Source organism: Notamacropus eugenii, chromosome 6 (assembly GCF_028372415.1).
Source record: "Notamacropus eugenii isolate mMacEug1 chromosome 6, mMacEug1.pri_v2, whole genome shotgun sequence".
In the NCBI taxonomy this organism is placed as follows: Eukaryota; Metazoa; Chordata; class Mammalia; order Diprotodontia; family Macropodidae; genus Notamacropus; species Notamacropus eugenii.
In genome coordinates this window covers 324,310,294-324,330,409 of record NC_092877.1, presented here as the reverse complement: position 1 = coordinate 324,330,409, position 20,116 = coordinate 324,310,294, and positions in this window count along the sequence as shown.

Here is a 20,116-nt window from a genome sequence, read left to right as displayed (position 1 = left end):
GGAATCGTTGCCAAGATCTTAGTTTTTTGATGTTAAACTTTAAGCCAGCTTTTGCCCTCTCCTCTTTCACTCTCATCAAGAGGCTTCTTAATTCTACTTCACTTTCTTATGTCAGAGTAGTATCATCTGCATAGATGAGATTTTTTTTTATGTCTTCTGGCAACCGTAATTCTAGTTTTTGTTTCATCCAGCTTGGCATTTGGCATGATGTACCCTGCATACAAATTAAGTAAATAAAGTGGCAATATACATCCTTTCCATTCTCCTTTTCCAATCTTAAACGAATTGATTAATCCATGTTCAGTTCTTACTGTTGCTTCTTGGCTCACATACAGATTCTTCAGGATCACTGTCTCTAAACATAATACAAAGAGAAGCAGACTACATATAGCACACAAGAAAGTCTGTCAATTCCTATGTGAAGCCCATTCTAGTCTAGTATCATTATAGCTCAGTGAAATGTGGCAAATTTGAAATGGAGGTTAATTTTTGCCCTTAATGGGAAGTTCAATAATTAATTCTGCTACGTAAAAGCCATATTAATTGCATGATCCACTATAGAATGATAGGACAACCACTCAAAGTGAGGCAGGCCTGAGTAACTGAAAGTCTGAGAATCAATGAGGACTTGACACTTCCCTCACACTTTGCCCTAGTATAATGGACCACCTAACCTTCAGCCTGAGTGTGGGATTTGATCAAGGACTCAACTCTCTTGTTAAATAGGATCATTTTACTCTGCATCAGTTCATACAATCTCCCAAGTTATGCTAAAACCATTCCTTTCATAATTTCTAACAGCATGGTACCATTTTATTCATTTATGCATTCATCCTCCAGGTTATCAATCTAGATTACTGGTCAGATATGTTCTTTCTTCTGAGTCATAGTCAATAGTTTCCCTGGCATTGATATAAACAAGTCTAAAAGTCCTTCTAAAGTCTTGGGAATTACATTAGAGCTTATTGTTAGAGTCACAAATATGTCCCAGGTTTATTTGTAAATATGTTATTGAACATTTCATAAGAAATGGGGAAAAAATGGATTTGCCCAAAGTTTTCATGGAAAATCTCAACCTGGAAAAAATGAAATCATCCCATAACAACTAGTAAGGTCAAAAAGATTTTATTGAGTAAATATTCGAATTCAAAATGTTTGTTTTAAAAATATTGTGGGTGCTTAATCACTAGAAACTGATTTTTGCTTTTGAAGACTTTTGGGAAAGAATATAATTCATAACACATTTTTTCAAAGTTTCTATAAGACCATTGAAACTTAATTATGTGTTATTGAACATGATGCTCTGCATCCAAATGACACATTCAATTAAGTAGCCAGCATATACATTACATTAATTATGGCTCCTAATTACAGCAAGATTACATTATGTAAAAAGACTAATGAAGACTTCACAAGATTAGTTAGGATACTTAATGATGAAGCCACATGTAATATTTTTGCTTGTAAAGTCAGATTTAAGTATTTGTTTTAAGTATATATGTAAGATTTTTTCATCTCATACTTTCATATTTTCCAAATTCTCAATGTAAAATTCATGAATGGGATAAAAAAGTCTGGCCTAGTCTCCCCTTCATTTGTTTCCTAGAAGAAATAAGCTCTGTGTGTGTATATACTATATACAATGTGTGTGTGTATGCATGTGTATTTGTATATGTATATGTATCTATGTATGTTCATAAAAATTTTGGAACATAATCTTAGAACACATACACACATACACACAGACACACACACACACACACACACACACACACACACACACACACACACACATACACCTGTCTTGTCTGATGGTAACTTCTCTATAGCGGGGGAATCAGGGAAGAAAAAAAGGGGAAAAAAGAAATTTACACAATAATATTTTTGTATATTTGAAAGTTGTGCATAGTACATTTTCAGTTTCATGTACAATTATCTTTTTTTATTATAATGTGTTATAGAAATGCTTGTTTTATTCCATACATTAAAAATAAAATAAGAAATTAAAGGACTGTTGGAGATTATCTCCTCAAATTACAGATAAAGCCTGACAAGGTTAAGTCATTTCCCCAAGGCTACACAGCTATTTACTGGAACTGGGCCTTTAGTTCAGAGTTTTTTGTATACTTAGTCTGTGTTCTTAGGGAAAAAACTGAAATATTTTACTTTGACACTTCCTATGAAATACTTAAAACCAACTCTGTTCTCAACAAAATTCATTTCTGCAAAAAGAGTTTCAGTTATTACCAAAAAAGATTATGTGCTCTTGAATTTTGACAGGGATACTCACTTTATTTTGTAGAATTATTTTTAACAGCATATTAGAAGAGTATTTCCATATAGAAAACAAAAGGTTACACATGCTGCTGAGAATGTGAACCAAATAGAGCTCGCTTCTTCCTAGTGATATTATAGATTCAACATTTAATTTTCCAGGCTATCCTTCTTGTCTATCTCCTTCTGACCTTCGTTCTGTTCTTTTCATCAAATTTTAACTGCTTCAGTAACTCCCTTTGTAACTTTTCTTTTTTTTCCATTTTAGTAACCCTACCAAAAGTTACTGTCTTCTCTTCAAATTCCCTTCCTTAAATGGAAATAAAGAAAAACAAAATCTATTTATCAAATATTTTTAGTCAAGCAAATAGAGTGAGCCCCATATTGTCCATGATCAAAAATACTTGTCATATTGTGCCATCGGTTCATCACCTGTCAGAAGTTAGGTAATATGTTTCACCAGTGGGATCATGGTTGGTCATTGCATTGATTAGAGATCTTTTGTCTTTCAAAATTATCTTTGTTTACAGTATTGTTATTGTGCAGATTTTTCTCCTGGTTCTGCTGATTTCATTCTGTGTCACTTTCAACAAGTTTTCCAAGGTTTTTCAGAAACTTTCCCTTTCATCATTTCTTGTGAGAAAATAGCATTCCATTATATTTATAAATCCAACTACTCTGCAAATAATATGCACTTGTCTTTGTTCCCAGTTCTTTGCTATTACAAAAAGAGCTGCTATAAATAATTTGGACATATTAATTCTTTGCTTTTTTGTTGATCTCGTTGAGTTGTAGACTTACTTGGTCAAAAGGGTATGCAGAGTTTAGAGAGTCTTTGGGCTTTGCCAAATTGCCTCCCAGAAAGACCAGACCAATTCACAGAGATGCCAGCACTCTAATAACAAGCCTTTTTTTCTTCAGTCCATCCAACAAGTCATTTTTTTGTTTTGGTAAAGTTTGCCAATTTAATGGGTATGGGGTGACATATCAGCATAGTTTAATTTTATATTTCTCAATATACATGCACACATATATACACACGTGGATATATGCATACATACATTTGTGTGTATTTGCTTAGTTGTTGTTTAACCATTTAGTTGTATCTGATGTTTTCATGACCCCATGGACTATAACATGCCAATACTGTCCATTGTTTTTTTTTGGGAAAGGCATTGGCATGGTTTGTCATTTCCTTTTCTAGTGGATTAAAACAATCCAAAACTAAATGATTTGCCCAGGGTCACACAGCTAGCAAGTGTCCAAGGCTGGATTTGAACTCAGGTTTTTCTGATTCCAGGCCTCAGGCTCTCTGCACTGAGTCATGTAGCTTTTTCTCTCTCCACACACACACACACACACACACACACACACACACACACACACACAAGCACACATACACACATACATATAATACATACATATATTTATAAGTGTACAAACACCTATGTGTGTATACTCTTTATCAGAAAAAACAGGAAAGATATTTTCCTAGATGACTATTTCTCTTCTCATTCTCATTGCATTAATTTTGCAAGAAAATTTTCAATTTTATATAATCAAAATTTTATCTTCTTTGGTCTTCTGTTCCCAATGTTTGGTCATGAGCTTTTGCTGGGGATGGAAGCTCAATTCCATGTGGACAGTCTCGGGCGGGTAAAGGTGGGAACTTCTAAATCTTAGAGTTCTCACGAGGCCCCCCAGGAAACAGCTGGGAATGGAGGTGAACCGAGCTATCTCGTGTATTTCCGCCTCTTCCTGTGAGAAACGTGATGGGAGAGAGCTCTCCCTGCCCTCGAGATTGTCCCGGATCTGGGCACACCTATTGTTATCTAACAGGCACGGTATTCAGGTGCAAACTATGCGGCTGGAGAGCTTAATTAGGATCAGGAAAGCCTGAAAGCGCTCTTAGCTCGGGAGGGGCCCTGACCAACAGAAGGCCTCTCCTCCCTTTCCCTCTCTTCGCTCTTCCCTCCCCCTCTCTCCCCATTTACACTTCTGCTTCCAATCTCTTATTATAAGATCTTTGCCTCCTTGGGAGATTCCTCGCTCCCTCCTAAGGAAGAATTCCCCCTGCACTTGTAACCAGGACCCTGAATAAAAGCTTAACCCTTGTTCGACTCTGGGAGGTCTCTTCTCTCATACAACTATCCGGTTTGGCCAGCTGAAGACCTGCGAGAGGTAAGGTAAGAAGACTCGGGTAGCCCTTAGGCCTCTAGGCCTGGCAAGCTTTCCCCCTATCAAAAAGGTATTTTCTTTTTTTTTTACTTAATGGTATTTTTCCAATTACATGTAAAGACTTTTCAACATTCATTTTTGTAAAATTTTGAGTTCAATATTTTTTTTCCTATCCTCCTCCTGTCGAAGACAGCAAGAAATCTGCTATGGTATACACATGTACAATCCTATTAAACATATTTCCACATTAGTCATATTGTGAAAGAAGGATCAGAACAAAAGAGAAAAGCCATAAGAAAGAAAAAAATCCTTTTTTTCCAGTTCAAAAGGTATTTTCCTCCTTGTTCCTCTAATTTGTTTATGATAGGACCTTTTAGTCTGACATGAGCAGATGCTGAGTGAAGTGAGCCGAGCCAGGAGAACATTGTATACAGCAATAATAATATTGTGTAATAATCAAGTATGATTGACTTAAATCTTCCCAGAAACACTATCCAAGACAATTCCAAAAGACTTCTGATAGAAAATGCCATCCACATCCAGAGAAAGAACTATGGACGCAGATCAAAGCATACTACTTTCATTTTTTGTTTTCACTTTTTTTCATTGTTTCTCCCTTCTGTTTCTTCCTTACAGCATGACTAATGTGGGAATATGTTTAACATGATTGTACATGTAAAACCTATATCAGATTGCTTGCTGTCTTGGGGAAAGGCAAAGAAAAATTTGGAACTCAAAATCTTATAAATGTTGAAAACCATCTTTGATATAATTGGAAAAAATAAAATACTGTTTGACCTATTATATCTATCACGTATTCACTTAGAATGTATCCTAACGAATTTTGTGAAGTATTTGGTCTAAACCTAATTTCTGCTATCCTTTTATGGTTTTCTTGGTCGTCTTTGTCACCTAGTGCTTTTTTGACTTAGTAATTAAGATTTTCTGGATTCTCAAAACTCTTGCTATTTTATTGCTTCTGAATGTCATACTCCTAATTTGTTCACTGCCCAACTACTTTTTACTAATACCAAATAGTACTGATGTCACTTTTTTTGTAGTACATTTTGAGATTTTGTATTTCTTGGTTTCTTTCCTTTCCACTTTCCCCTCATTATCTATCTTGAGATCCTTGACCTCTTATTCATTAGAGATGAATTTCACTATTTTTCTAGCTCTACAATGTAATCCATTTGTAGTTTTGGTGGTATGGTTCTAAAAAAGTGAATTACCTTAGGTAATGTCATTTTATTATACCATCATGACTCAGTCACGAACAATGTCACTACAATTATTCGGATTCACTCATATTTCTTTAAAAAGCCTTTCATAACTATGGCATTCACTTTGATCATGGCACTTAACCTGAATATTGTTGCCTTTCCAAGTTAATTTTTTTTATTATTGTACTCATTTCATATTTTGTTCCTTTGGTTCTTCTTTTCTTAGCTGCATTACTTTTTAAAAGTCTTCACCCTTGTACTCTCCATTGCATGCTCCATGAAATCTTTTTAAGTGAGCCTCACCAGGAACCTGATTAGAAGTTTGTGGTATTTTCAATTCCAAAATACCAAGGATCTAACTTCTTTAATCATGTAAGGAAGTGGCTATTTTAGTAATTAGACTTTTCATACATTAAAACAAATAGGTCACTTTAATATCAAAAGTCAATGATCCATTCAATCAAGAAAGCACCATAATTTGCTGCTGATAAAATAGCATTGCAGCTAATTCTTTCCCATCCTGGTAATGAGTGGAATTCTATGATTACCACACAATTGAAATTAAACACAAATAAAAGCGACACATTTAGGTCTCAAACTTCATCAACCATAAAAGGAACTAAAATGTGAAAGTTTTAACCCAACACAGGGCCTATTGTTATTTTTATAGTTTCCAAAATGAGATAGAAGCGGTCCCTGTTTTATATGACCTCAACTAGTTTCCTTTCAAAGAAATGGTGAAGAAATTCTCGAGATTATCAGTGGCTTGGATCCGTTGCTACCTGAAGCCTAAAAGACTCATGGTTATGGCAAATTAGGAATGAGTGGCAGAGTTTTAATCTAAATCGCTGCTGCCTTATGGGGACACCTTCCTGACCTAGTGGTGAATGCAGAGGCTGTGGTGAATGCACAGGCAGAGGACATTAACCATTTAAATTAATTGAATCCATTGTTATAAATAAAGTAACTTCTGTTGCATTTTATGGTCCACAAGTGCTTAATGCATTCTGCTCTATAATCTGAACTACTGGACTGACCTCCAGTTAGGATTTGCTCAGAATATAAAACCTTGAATGAGATGTAGGGGAAATTCCAAGGGCAAACTTGATGGTCAGACAATGTATGTAGGGGTGAATGGCAGAATACCTACAGCAAAGGTTAATATGGGAGGCCCATGGAATGCTGCCATTTTTAAGTGGAGGTTTGATAGCAACTAGAATGATAAATTTCCTCAGTGTAAAGTCCTTCCATTGATGTGAATTAGTAACTCTTTTACAACAAATAGTCCAAGAGATTTCTTGGGATACCTTTAGAAGCTAAAGATGACAAGAGTATAAAACATGATTTGAATTAAGTGACCTGCACATCAGCCCACAGCCAGTACACGTCAGAAGCAGGATTTGAACATATGTATTCTAGAATATAAGGGTGGTTTACTGCCTCTCATAAAAATCCATTTCTCTGAGTAAAAAGCGGGCATTTCTCTCAGTACCTTCTAATATTTTGATTGGCATTTGGAAATAAATCTTTCCAGGCTTTATCATTACTAGAAGTCAGTGTTTCTGAGCTAGAAAGAGCCTTGGAGATCATCTAATCCAACCTTCTCATTAAGGCCCAGAGAAAGAAAGGAAGAAACAGATCATGTCTGTTGTCATGAACATGAACATGAACAACAGGTCATGAAAATACATCAAAAAGAAGTTTATTTTAAAACTTCTTTGGTATACATATAATGTTACTATTTATTAAAGATGAAAACAAATTTGCATACTAATGAGATGAATTTGCTTACTTATTTTTTTACATAAAGGATTCAATTTTGGCAGAATATTTGAGGCTGCAGGACGCAGAGTATCTTCAGTGTTTTTCAAAGCTAATCGATATTTTGATTTTATAGTCATCAGAGCTGAGAATACCACTTCGTATAAATACATAGTACAGAACGGTAGAAGAAATTTAGGGTCACTGAAGGAATTGTTGGAAATTCTGTTCTAATCTCAAGCCAAAATTCATTTAACAGTTTTTTAGGAAACTCAAGTTTTAAACCTGTCTCACTTGATAATTTGACAAATTCATCTTGAATTCCTTTAATGGCAGATAACTAATGCTTTTGGTTTCAACTGAAAATAGTTTATGACCCCAACTTAGTTTTTTAGATTCAAAATTTGAGAAAAAGTATTTCTTTTTTTTTTATTAATTTATTTAACTTTTAACATTCATTTTCACAAAATTTTGGGTTCCACATTTTCTCCCCTTTTGTCCCCTCCCCCCACCCCAAAACACCGAGCATTCTAATTGCCCCTGTCTGCTAGTCTGCCCTCCCTCCCTCCCCACCCCTTCCCTTTGGAAGGCAAGCAATTCAATATAGGCCATATCTGTGTAGTTTTTGCAAATGACTTCCATAATAGTAGTGTTGTGTAAGAACTAATTATATTTCCCTCCATCCTATCCTATCCCCCATTACTTCTGTTCTCTCTTTTGATCCTGACCCTCCCCATGAATGTTGACCTCAAATTGCTCCCTCCTCCCCGTGCCCTCCCTTCCATCATCGCCCCCACCCTGCTTATCCCCTTATCCCTCACTTTCCTGTATTGTAAGATAGGTTTTCATACCAAAATGACTGTGCATTTTATTCCTTCCTTTAGTGGAATGTGATGGGAGTAAACTTCATGTTTTTCTCTCACCTCCCCTCTTTTTCCCTTCACTAAAAAGTCTTTTGCTTGCCTCTTTTATGAGAGATAATTTGCCCCATTCCATTTCTCCCTTTCTCCTCCCAATATATTTCTTTCTCACTGCTTGATTTCATTTTTTTTTTAAGATATGATCCCATCCTCTTCAGTTCACTCTGTGCACTGTCTCTATGTGTGTGTGCGTGTGCGTGTGCATGTGTATGTGTGTTATCCCACCCTGTACCCAGATGCTGAAGAGTTTCAAGAGTTACAAATATTGTCTTTCCATGTAGGAATGTAAACAGTTCAACTTTTGTAAAGTCCTTTATGACTTCTCTTTGCTATTTACTTTTTTTCATGCTTCTCTTCATTCTTGTGTTTGAAAATCAAATTTTCTTTTCAGCTCTGGTCTTTTCATCAAGAATGCTTGAAAGTCCTCTATTTCATTGAAAGGCCAATTTTTCCCCTGAAGTATTATATTCAGTTTTGCTGGGTAGGTGATTCTTGGTTTTAGTACTAGTTTCTTTGACTTCTGGAATATCCTATTCCACGCCCTTCGATCCCTTAATGTGGAAGCTGCTAGATCTTGTGTTATCCTGATTATACTTCCACAATACTTGAATTGTTTCTTTCTAGCTGCTTGCAATATTTTCTCCTTGACCTGGGAACTCTGGGATTTGGCCACAATGTTCCTAGGAGTTTCTCTTTTTGGATCTCTTTCAGGTGGTGATCAGTGGATTCCTTGAATACTTATTTTGCCCTCTGGTTCTAGAATCTCAGGGCAGTTTTCCTTGATAATTTCATGAAAGATGATGTCTAGGCTCTTTTTTTGATCCTGGCTTTCAGGTAGGCCCATAATTTTTAAATTGTCTCTCCTGGATCTATTTTCCAGGTCAGTTGTTTTTCCAATGAGATATTTCACATTATCTTCCATTTTTTCATTCTTTTGGTTTTGTTTTGTGATTTCTTGGTTTCTCATACAGTCATTAGCCTCCATCTGTTCCATTATAATTTTGAAAGAATTATTTTCTTCAGTGAGCTTTTGAATCTCCTTTTCCATCTGGCTAATTCTGCTTTTGAAAGCATTCTTCTCCTCATTGGCTTCTTGAACCTCTTTTGCCAATTGAGTTAGCCTATTTTTCAGGCTGTTATTTTCTTTAGCATTTTTTGGGGTCTCCTTTAGCAGGGAGCTGTTCATGCTTTGACTGCATGTCTCTCATTTCTCTTCCCAGCTTTTCTTCCACCTCTCTAACTTGATTTTCTATAAGCCCTTCTACGGCCTGAGCCCATTGAGTGGGCTGGGATATAGAGGCCTTGACTTCTGTGTCTTTGCCTGATGGTAAGCATTGTTCTTCCTCATCAGAAAGGAAGGGAAGAAATGCCTGTTCCCCAAGAAAGTAACCTTCTATAGTCTTATTTCTTTTCCCTTTTCTGGGCATTTTCCCAGCCAGTGATTTGACTTCTGAATGTTCTCTTCACACCCACTTAGCCTCCAGATCCTCCCAGCCAGTGCTTGGGGTTTGAGATTCAAATGCTGCTTGCCACCCTCAGGGCTTTTGGCGGGGGCAGGGCTGCCATTCAGTGTGAGATTAAGTTCAGGTTCTGAGGTCGGGGCAGGGCTGCCTCTCAGGCTCAGTTCCCTCAGGGGGTTTATGCAGAGACCTTCAACAATGGGTCCAGGCTCCTGCCTGCTTGGGGAGCCCCGGTCTGCTCCTGTCTGTGCTGTTGCCTCCCGAGGGGGCCTGAGTTATGGGGTCACCCCACTCCCCTCTCAACCCGCCAAAGAGATCCTCTCACCGACCCCTGTCACCTGTGGGTGGAGGGACCCGCATGGCCGCTGGAGATTCTGTCACTGAAGCCCGCTCGGATCTTTTCCTCTCGGTGCCACGGCCACGGCAGTGCTGTACTCAGCTCCCAGTCCCGGCGCCCAGTCCGCAGCGCGAAGGACCTTTTGCGAGAGGTTTGCAGGTCTCTCTGGAACAGAAATCTCCCTTGCTCCAATGTTCTGTGGCCTCTGGGTGCAGAATTCACCGTGAGTTACTTTTTTGTAGATGTTCTATGGGTTGTGGGTTCAGAGCTATGTGTATGTGCGTCTTTCTACTCCGCCATCTTGGCTCCGCCCCTAGAGAAAAAGTATTTCTGAAACTGTGTCTTCAGGCCCTTCTGTTGATCAATTATAAATCTTACAATTACATCTTTGGGAAGGATATTTTCATTTATAAAATCATCTGTAAACATTTTTTTTTAAATTTTTTCTTCAATATAATTTAATTTCAGTTTTCAACATTCACTTCCACAAGATTTTGAATTCCAAATTTTTTCTTCATCTCTCCCCTCCTCCCACTCCAGGAGAGCATGCACCCCATACACCCCTTTCACCAATCTGGCCTCCTTTCTATCACCCCACTTCTTCCATCCCCCTCCCCTCTATTTTCTTGTAGGGCAAGATAAATTACTATACACCCATTGCTTATACAACTTATTTCCCTATTGCATGCAAAAACAATTTTTAACATTCATTTTTAAAGCTTTGACTTCTACATTCTCTCTCTTCCTCTCTCCCTCCCTCCATTCATTGAGAAAACAAGCAATTTTATATAGGTCATACATGTGCAGCCATGCACAACACTTGGATAAGTCATGTTGCGAAAGACTAACCACATTTCCCTCTATCCTGTCCTGCCCTGCATTTATTCTGTTCTCTCCCATGACCTGTCCCCCCACAATAGTGTTTGCTTCTGATTACCTCTTCCCCAACCTGCTGTCCTTCTATTATCCTTCCTCTCCTATCTACTTCCCCCCTACCTTCCTGCAGGGTAAGATAGATTTGCATAACCAATTGAATGAGTGTCATTCCCTCCTAAAACTAAATCTGATGAGAGTAAGGCTCACTTATTCCCTTTCACCTTCCCCCTCTTCCCCTCTATTATAAAAGTTCTTTCTTGCATCTTTTATGTGACATGATTTACTACATTCTACCTCTTTCTTTCTCTTTCTCCCAGTGCATTCCTCTGAATACTTAATTGATTTTTTAGATATCTTCCCTTCATATTCAGCTCACCCTGTGCCCTCTGTCTATATGCACACATATACACACATACATATACACATACACATATACACACAACATATACATATATGTGTATATACATACATACACATACATATATAATATACACATGCATACATACATACACACATACACACATGTATGGCTGGTGTACTGGTGACTGATGGATCACCTGTGTTTGCTTGGTGTTAACTGTTAGGCCAAAATTAGCACAGGCAGCAGAGAATTGATTCATACTTTGTTGCATCTCAGCTTCAGCGGCTGCATTGAGGGCACAATCATCTGTAAACAGAAAATCATGCACCAACACTCCTTCTACTTTGGTCTTGGCTTAGAGCCTTTTCAAATTGAAGAATTTACCATCAACACTATAGCTTACCTTGATGCTGTGTTCATCCTCATTGAAAGCATTCGACAACATGGCTGAAAACATCAAGCATGGGAGCAAGCACACAGCCCTCTTTCACTCTCTTGGTGACAGGAAGGCATGAGAGCATTGTCCACTACTCAGAACCTGGGCAAACATCCCATCATGAAATTGACGTACAATGTTGATGAACTTCTCTGGGAAACCAAATTTTGACACAATTTTCCATAAGCCCTCATGACTAACAGTGTCAAAGGCCTTGGTCAGATCTACAAATGATGTATACAGACCTCTGTTCTGTTCCTGGCATTTCTCCTGGAGTTGGCAGGCAGCAAACACCATATCAACTGTTCCTCAGCCCTTTCTAAAGCCACACTGGTTCTCAGGTAGATGACCATCTTCCAGGTGAAGGCATCAGTTAAAACAAATGGAGAAGTTTTGAATGCTGTGGATGTTTACTTACCTTGGTAGTGTACTTTCGAGGGATGTACACATTGATAATGAGGTTGGCACATGCATTGCTAGAGCTAGCTCAGTGTTTGGAAGGCTCTGAAGAAAAATATGGGGGAGAAGAGGTTTTAGACTGACTACCAAATCTACAGAGCAATTGTGCAGACTTCATTGTTGTATGCCTGTGAAACATGGACAGTCTACCAGCGCCATGCCAGGAAACTGAATTGCTTCCATTTGAACTGTCTTAGGAAGATTCTGAAGATCACCTGGCAGGATAAGGTAGCAGAAACTGAGATCCTTACTTGAACTAAACTGCCAAGCATTCAAACTATGCTTAAGAGAGTGCAACTTGGTTGGGCTAGCCATGTTGTTCTAATGCAAAATGTACACTTGCCAAAAAGACTATTTTATGAAGAATTAGCATGGGGCAGGTGATCACACAGTGGTCAGAAGAGGCAACACAAGGAAACTTTCAAGGTCTCTCTCAAGCACTTTGGAATTGATTGTATGGCATGGGAGACACAGGCACAGGACTGCTCTGCATAGTGTGCCCATATCAGAAAAGGTTCTGATAAGCAAAGCAGAATTGAAATTACTCAAAGGAAATGTAGGATGCACAAATTTAGAGTATCCACCCAAAATGTTCACATGGACTATCTGTGCCCAATCTGTGGTTGAGTATTCTAAGCTTGTATTGGTTTGATCAGCCACATCTGGATGCATTGAAACTTGACTTTATCCTATTGATGTGATTTTGGGTCTCTTCAAGAATGAGGGGCAACAACCACCATACAACAACACACACATACACACACACACACATATATACACATATATATATACATACATATATTCCCTCTAACTACCCTAATACTGAGAAAGGTCATCTCATGAGGTACAAATGCCATCTTTCCACGTAGGAACGCCTACAGTTGAACTTTAAAGAGTCCCTTGTGATTTCTTTTTCCTGTTTACTTTTTCATATTTCTCCTGATTCTTGGATTTGAAAGTCCAATTTTCTATTCAGCTCTGGTCTTTTCAACAAGAATGCTTGAAAATCCTCTATTTCATTGAAATTCCACTTTTTCCTCTGAAGTATTATATTCACTTTTGCTGGGCAAGTGATTCTTGGTTTTAATCTAGCTCCTTTGACCTCTGGAACATCATATTCCAAGCCTTTCCATCCCTTTAGTGTAGAAGCTGCTAAATCTTGTGTTATCCTGATTGTATTTCTACAGTACTTGAATTGTTTCTTTCTGGATGCTTGCAAAATTTTCTCCTTGACCTGGGAACTCTGGAATTTGGCTACAATATTCCTAGGAGTTTTCGTTTTAGGATCTCTTTGCAGAGGGGATTGGTGAATTCTTCCCATTCTATTTTTTCTTCTGGTTCCAGAATATCAGGGCAGTTTTCTTTGATAATTTTTTGAAAGATGATGTCTATGCTCTTATTTTTTGTCATAGTTTTCACATAGAGGAATAATTTTAAAATTCTCTCTCCTGGATCTATTTTCCAGGTCAGTTGTTTTTCCAGTGAGATATTTCAAATTGTCTTTTATTTTGTATTCTTTTGGTTTGTTTTATGTCTTGAATCCTCATAAAGTCATTAGTTTCCATTTTCTCCATCTTAATTTTTAAAGAATTATTTTCTTCAGTGAGCTTTTGGACCTCCTTTTACATTTGGCCAGTTATGCTTTTTAAGACATTCTTCTCCTCATTGACTTTTTGAACCTTTTTTGCCATTTGAGTTATTCTATTTTTAAAGGTGTTATTTTCTTCAGCACTTTTTGGGTCTCCTTTAGCAAGCTGTTGACTCATTTCTCATGATTTTTTTGCATCCCTCTCATTTCTCTTCCCAATTTTTCCTCTACTTCTCTTACTTGATTTTCAAAATCCTTTTTCTGCTTTTTCATGACCTGAGACCATGTCATATTTTTTCTTTGGATGTTGGAGCCTTGACCTTACTGTCTGCCTCCAGTTGTATGCTTTGGTCTTCCTCATCATAAGAAAAAATCTTTTCAACAAGAAAGTAACCTTCTAAAGTCTTATTTTTTCAGTTTTTGCTCATTTTCCAGTCAGTTACCTGACTTTTGAGGTCTTTGTTAAGTTCCAGGGGTTTTGTGCACCTGTTTTCTGAGCTATCTCTGGGATCCTGTAAATTCTCAGTTCCTCCAAGGTATTATCAAAGGAGAGGTGTGTATTCCTCTGCTGACCTGCACGCTGATCTGTTAGCAACCACAAGCACTCTTTTCTGCCCTGGAACTGTGAGTAGGATTCCCTCTCCAGAGCCACCACCAGCTCTGCCACACCAGTGCTCCTCCTCACCCTAATACCACTACCCAGAACTGCAACCCAGATCAGCTCGATTCCTCCACTGTCTATAGGCCCGAGAGCTCCAGAAGCAGCTACCACTCCCACAGTGACTGACATCACCCTGGGGCTGGGGCTGGGGTGAGAACAATGTCCTCTCTAACAGAGGTGAGATGACTTTCCCACTGACGTTTGAAGCTGTCTTTGGCATTTGTGGTTTGAGAAGTCTGGAAACCGCTACTACTGCCAGTGATTCAGCACCCTGAGGCCTGCTCCAGTCCTGTCTGTGCTGGTGTGGCCCACATGGGACTGTGTTCCACTCTAAGCCTTGTGCAATAGACCCTTCCTGTCAGACTTCCAGATTGTCTTGGGCTGGAAATCTGTTTCATTCCATCATTTTGTGGCTTCTATTGCTCTAGAATTTGTTTAGAGTCACTTTTTACAGGTATTTTGAGGGGTTTGGGGGCAGAACTCAGGCAGATCTCTGCTTCCACTATGCCATATTGGCTCCGCCAATGTAAACATTTCTAAAAAACCATTTCCACCATATTCTTCTATATGTTAACTATTCGTAAAACTTTCAATTTTTTCTTTTTAACATAAATATGCTACAATGTTTTCCTTTAAGTGACATGTTTAAATCATTGAGTTTTTTTTAAAATATCTGACAAAAAACAGTTTTGAAAGCCATAAGCCATTATGAAAAAAATATTAACAATCAGATTTCTGCTCAGTCAAAAATATAACAAATTTGTCTTTCAATTTCAATAATCTGTTTCAATTCTGCTCTCTTAAGGTCACCTGACTTCTGCATGTAGCAATAAGTTTTTGTAATCAGAGTCCATGTCTTTCCAAAGGTTCAAAAGCAACTGTTAAGGGTAAGGTTCTTAATGAAGTTAATGATTTTGATAGTATTATGAATCATATCTGACTCTGGTGATTTTTTGGGCTATGAGTGTCACCCAAAGGATCATTCAGTGAGTTAAAGTGATATGTTCATTGCCATCAGTTTTAACTTTTGCTACAAATTCAACATTCTTGTCCATCATTGCTCCACCACCATCTGTACAAACTCCAACGCAATTTTTCTACTGTAAACTGTTGGGGGTGGAAGCTCAATTCCATGTGGACAGTCTCGGGCGGGTAAAGGTGGGAACTTCTAAATCTTAGAGTTCTCATGAGGCCCCCCAGAAAACAGCAGGGAATCGAGGAGTGAGACCGAGCTATCTCGTGTATTTCCGCCTCTTCCCGTGAGAAACGTGATGGGAGGAGCATCCCCGCCCTCGAGACTGACCCGGATCTGGTCACACCTATTGTTATCTAACAGGCACGGTATTCAGGTGCAAACTACGCGGCCGGAGAGCTTAATTAGGGTCAGGAAAGCCTGAAGGCGCTCTTAGCGCGGGAGGGGCCCTTACAGGACAGAAGGCGCCTCTTCCCTTTTCCTCTCTTCGCTCTCCCTTCCCCCTCTCTCCCCACTTACACTTCTACTTCCAATCTCTTACTGTAAGATCTTGCCTCCTTGGGAGATTTCTCTCTCTCTCCTAAGGAAGAGTTCCCCCTGAACATGTAACCGAGACCCTGAATAAAGCCTAACCCTTGTTTGACTCCGGAAAGTCTCTTCTCTCATACGTTTATCCGGTTTGGCCAGCCAAAGACCTGCGAGGTAAGGTAAGACTCGGGTAGCCCTCAGGCCTCTAGGCCTGGCAGTAAACCTTCATTTATGAAAAATTAAACTTTAAGATATATGTATGTGTATATGTGTATATATATACACACATACACATACATATGTGTGTATATGTATATATGTTTGTATATTTCCTTCTTGTATGCCCTTACAAAGGGTGACAGAAAAATAAGTTCTCATGCATGCTTCCTTCATAAACATGCCTGGCATAAAGTAACAACTATTCCATGTGAGAAATGTCAGTTGTATCATCTAACTGAATTCCAAACTTTGGCCTAGCCTTAAGACTGATAATATTCTGCTGGAATTGGTCATTATTAATTTCAGAAATTTTTTTGAAACAATGGCACTTGATAAAGGAATTTTACAAATATCATCTCCATACTTTTTCCCATGAAATATTTCTGACATTTTAATAGCAGCAGGTAACATGAGATCTTTTTCCAGTCACATAGGGCTTTTTAGTTTTTTCAATTAAATAAGAAGTCTTGTAAGATGAAAGTAAATACTTTTCATTAACAGCAACAAATTTCTCAAAACACTGTTTTTTCTTTATTTGAAGATTTTAAAAGTCAATCAAAATATTCCTTTGATGTATTGCAGTATGCTGCTTGCTTCTAATCAAGATGTAATTTTAATGACATCTAAGAAGGAGAAAACAGTACTTTTTAAGATCAAACATTCTAACACAATACAATCCAAAGATATACTAATTTGATACTTACATGCTGAGGAATGATGGTAGGAAAATATTAAAAGTCTTAATTTTCCATAATTAAACTATTATGTCTCTGTAAGAGCAGAAAACTTTGTATGTAGAATAAAAACACTGCAATTCATAACATACAATAGTCTTGAATATGAGCCAAGAATGTTCCTGGCACCATTTTTTGTCCTTGCATGGTGTGACAGAATGTTCAGTGCAAGGTGCACATGCTGTATATTCAGAACCAAGGCTGCAGTGAAGTTGTCCAATGCAGCATGGGCAAGCACTGCCAGAAATATCTTGGTTTCATTACATATTTGACTTTTAATTAACTTTTGGTTGTTACATGCTCAGAAATGTTTTACTGTTGACAAATTTATGTGACCCCCCACATTCAGTTATGAGACCCCACATGGGATCATGACTCATAGTTTAAGAAGTACTGACTTAGACAAGGTAACTTAGTTGGTGGTGGACATGGTGAAATCCTTTTACTATTCCATGCTTTTTTTCCTATGATTAGTTGCTTAGTACCACTAGATTCCAAAAATGCACTCATTATGACATATGCTATAGAAAGTATTATGATAAACAATATATTCTGGATAATAAATGAGGGGAGAAAGTGGTTCATAAAGTTAAGGAGATTATGACAGTTCATCTGAGATGGAGTAGTCCAAAACTACCAAAGCAAACATATGCCAAATGGTAGAGAAATCCTCTCTATATGAGAACAAGGGAGGGAATGTTTGGGGCCAACAGATTTTGACCATCAGTCCCAAACATTCTTCCTCTTTCAGTGGCAAGTGACTTCACAAATCTTTGCACAACACAACAATCACCTCTTAGATGTTCATTCTCATCCAAATCTTTAAAAAGTTTAAACTAAAGGGATCATCAAGAAAGGAAGGAAAATCAATATTTTCTTCAGACATTATCCTTTAACTATGACTATTTCATTAATAGAACATCATTTTTTAGCCAATACTCACTTCTAACAGGATTTGGTAATTCCCATTTGGAGAGTAAAGAATCTCTTACTTGATAAAAGTTTTTCTCATTATATAGTTGATATTTTTACCATAGGAATCCCAAAAAGACAACCTCTTCCCTAAAACAGAACCAAATAAGTTAAAGCTTTATAACCACTGAAGCAAATAGCCAAAAGTTGATATGATTTGTTTCCATTTTCTTGGGTATTTCTTGGATTTTTAGTGTTCATATCAATACTAAGATAGTGTGGTTTAGTGAAAATTTCTTTGGGGAAAAAAAAACAGATAATCTAGGTTCTGATCCCAGAGGTTATTTTTTATGCAGCCTTAGAAAAGCCACTTCATTTCTTTGAGCCTCAGCATCTTTATCTGAATAATTAGCAGGTTGAATAAAATGATCTCTAATTTCCTTCCCAGTTGTAACATTTTATGATTCCATGATTTAAATCTGAACATTTGGTTTACCAGAAGCATTAAAGAGTTCATTGATTTTAGAAAAAAAAATCTGTCTTTAAGTCCAAATTTAAAATGTGACTAGATTTCAAATTTCTACAACTGTCTTTTAAGATTTTTTTAAGTACACAAGAAATAGTTTTCCATTTCCAGTTCCAAGGTATATAACTCCTTCACCTACAGAATATTTTATCATGTCCCCATAGGTTTATATGCTTCAAAGATAATGCTTGACCACCATATTTGAGTCCAAATATCCCTTAGAACCAACAGTTTCATTACAATCAGGGCAAGGAAAATGGAGCTTTGTTCCAGGACCCTAAAATTTAAAGGAGTTTACTGATAGCACATTTGCTTCTTTAAAGGCTTAAAATCAACTGAATTTAGACCAATTTAACAGGAAAAACTAGTCAGTCTATGAAGCTACCAGATGGCATGTTTCCTCTTGCTAGTGACTGGCTGCACTCTTGGTGAAAATACTGAATTAAAAAGACATTTCATACTTCTTACCCCAGGAGAATTTTTGTGTTGCTTGCCCTGGACACCAGGATTGCTAGTTAAGACTCTGATGATCTGTATACATAAACACAAAGGAGAAGTCTTGTCCTGTCTCTCCACATCACCCAATGTCTATGGGTTGAGATGATTCCAGTCTCTGATGTGTGGGCCAGAAAATTTGGCTCATAAATTTTGCATTTGCTAAGGATATCTATGTAGCAGAACTGATTCTAAACATATGCAATCACCAGATGGCCTTTGCTTAGGTTGAGCAATGGAACCATATTATTAAAAATTTTCTAGGACACATCCTACTCCCTTTATGGATAATTATATCTTCATTTTCTAATTGCTTTTATGAAGATAACATATAAATTGCAAGGAAGTGGCCATAATGGTCCAATTTAGGACATTCTTTGGATTATCTCATTTTTGTCTTCAAATATATGCACAATCGGGCCATTAAGGTTAATGTCTAGTTTGAAACATCAAATTTTAGGTTCTGTAATAATGAAGATAGTCTAAAGCTATATAGGCTGCTTTTGCTCATTTGGAAATTTTTTTTCATTCCTCTTCTTTCTTTCTTTTTCTTTCTTCCCCTTCCTTCCTTCCTTCCTTCCTTCCTTCCTTCCTTCCTTCCTTCCTTCCTTCCTTCCTTCCTTCCTTCCTTCCTTCCTTCCTTCCTTCCTTCCTTCCTTCCTTCCTTCCTTCCTTCCTTCCTTCCTTCCTTCCTTTTGCCTCAAAACACCCTAAACCATGATGGAAATCTGTGGACCTCACTTCACAAATGACTAGTCACCTACCTACAGAATTTAAGACCTAAACTTTGGCAGCTGTTCTGACCTTTACTTCTATTTATTAATTGTACATACACTGGGCCATTAGGTAATTACTTGTCAGCACTGCTCCTTAGTTGCTCAGCAGACCCTTGAAATATTATATTTGATAACAATCAGAAGGCCTGATTAAATTGCTTGAGATAAGAAAGCTTATGCCCAGAATTCATCTAGTTGGACCAGTTCCCACAACAGTTAAGAGCAAGCTGAAGGTTCTTCTGTCATTCTTTTATAATCAAGACCTCTATAAATCTTCTCATTCTGATTTTTGAGGTTAATTTACTTCAGATTTCTCCTCCACGATAATGAAGCTGCATTAAGAATATGCTAATATTTTTTTTAAATTTCTCCCCTATTGCAATATTTAAATCTTCATCTTAGAAAGACCTTTAATTAAA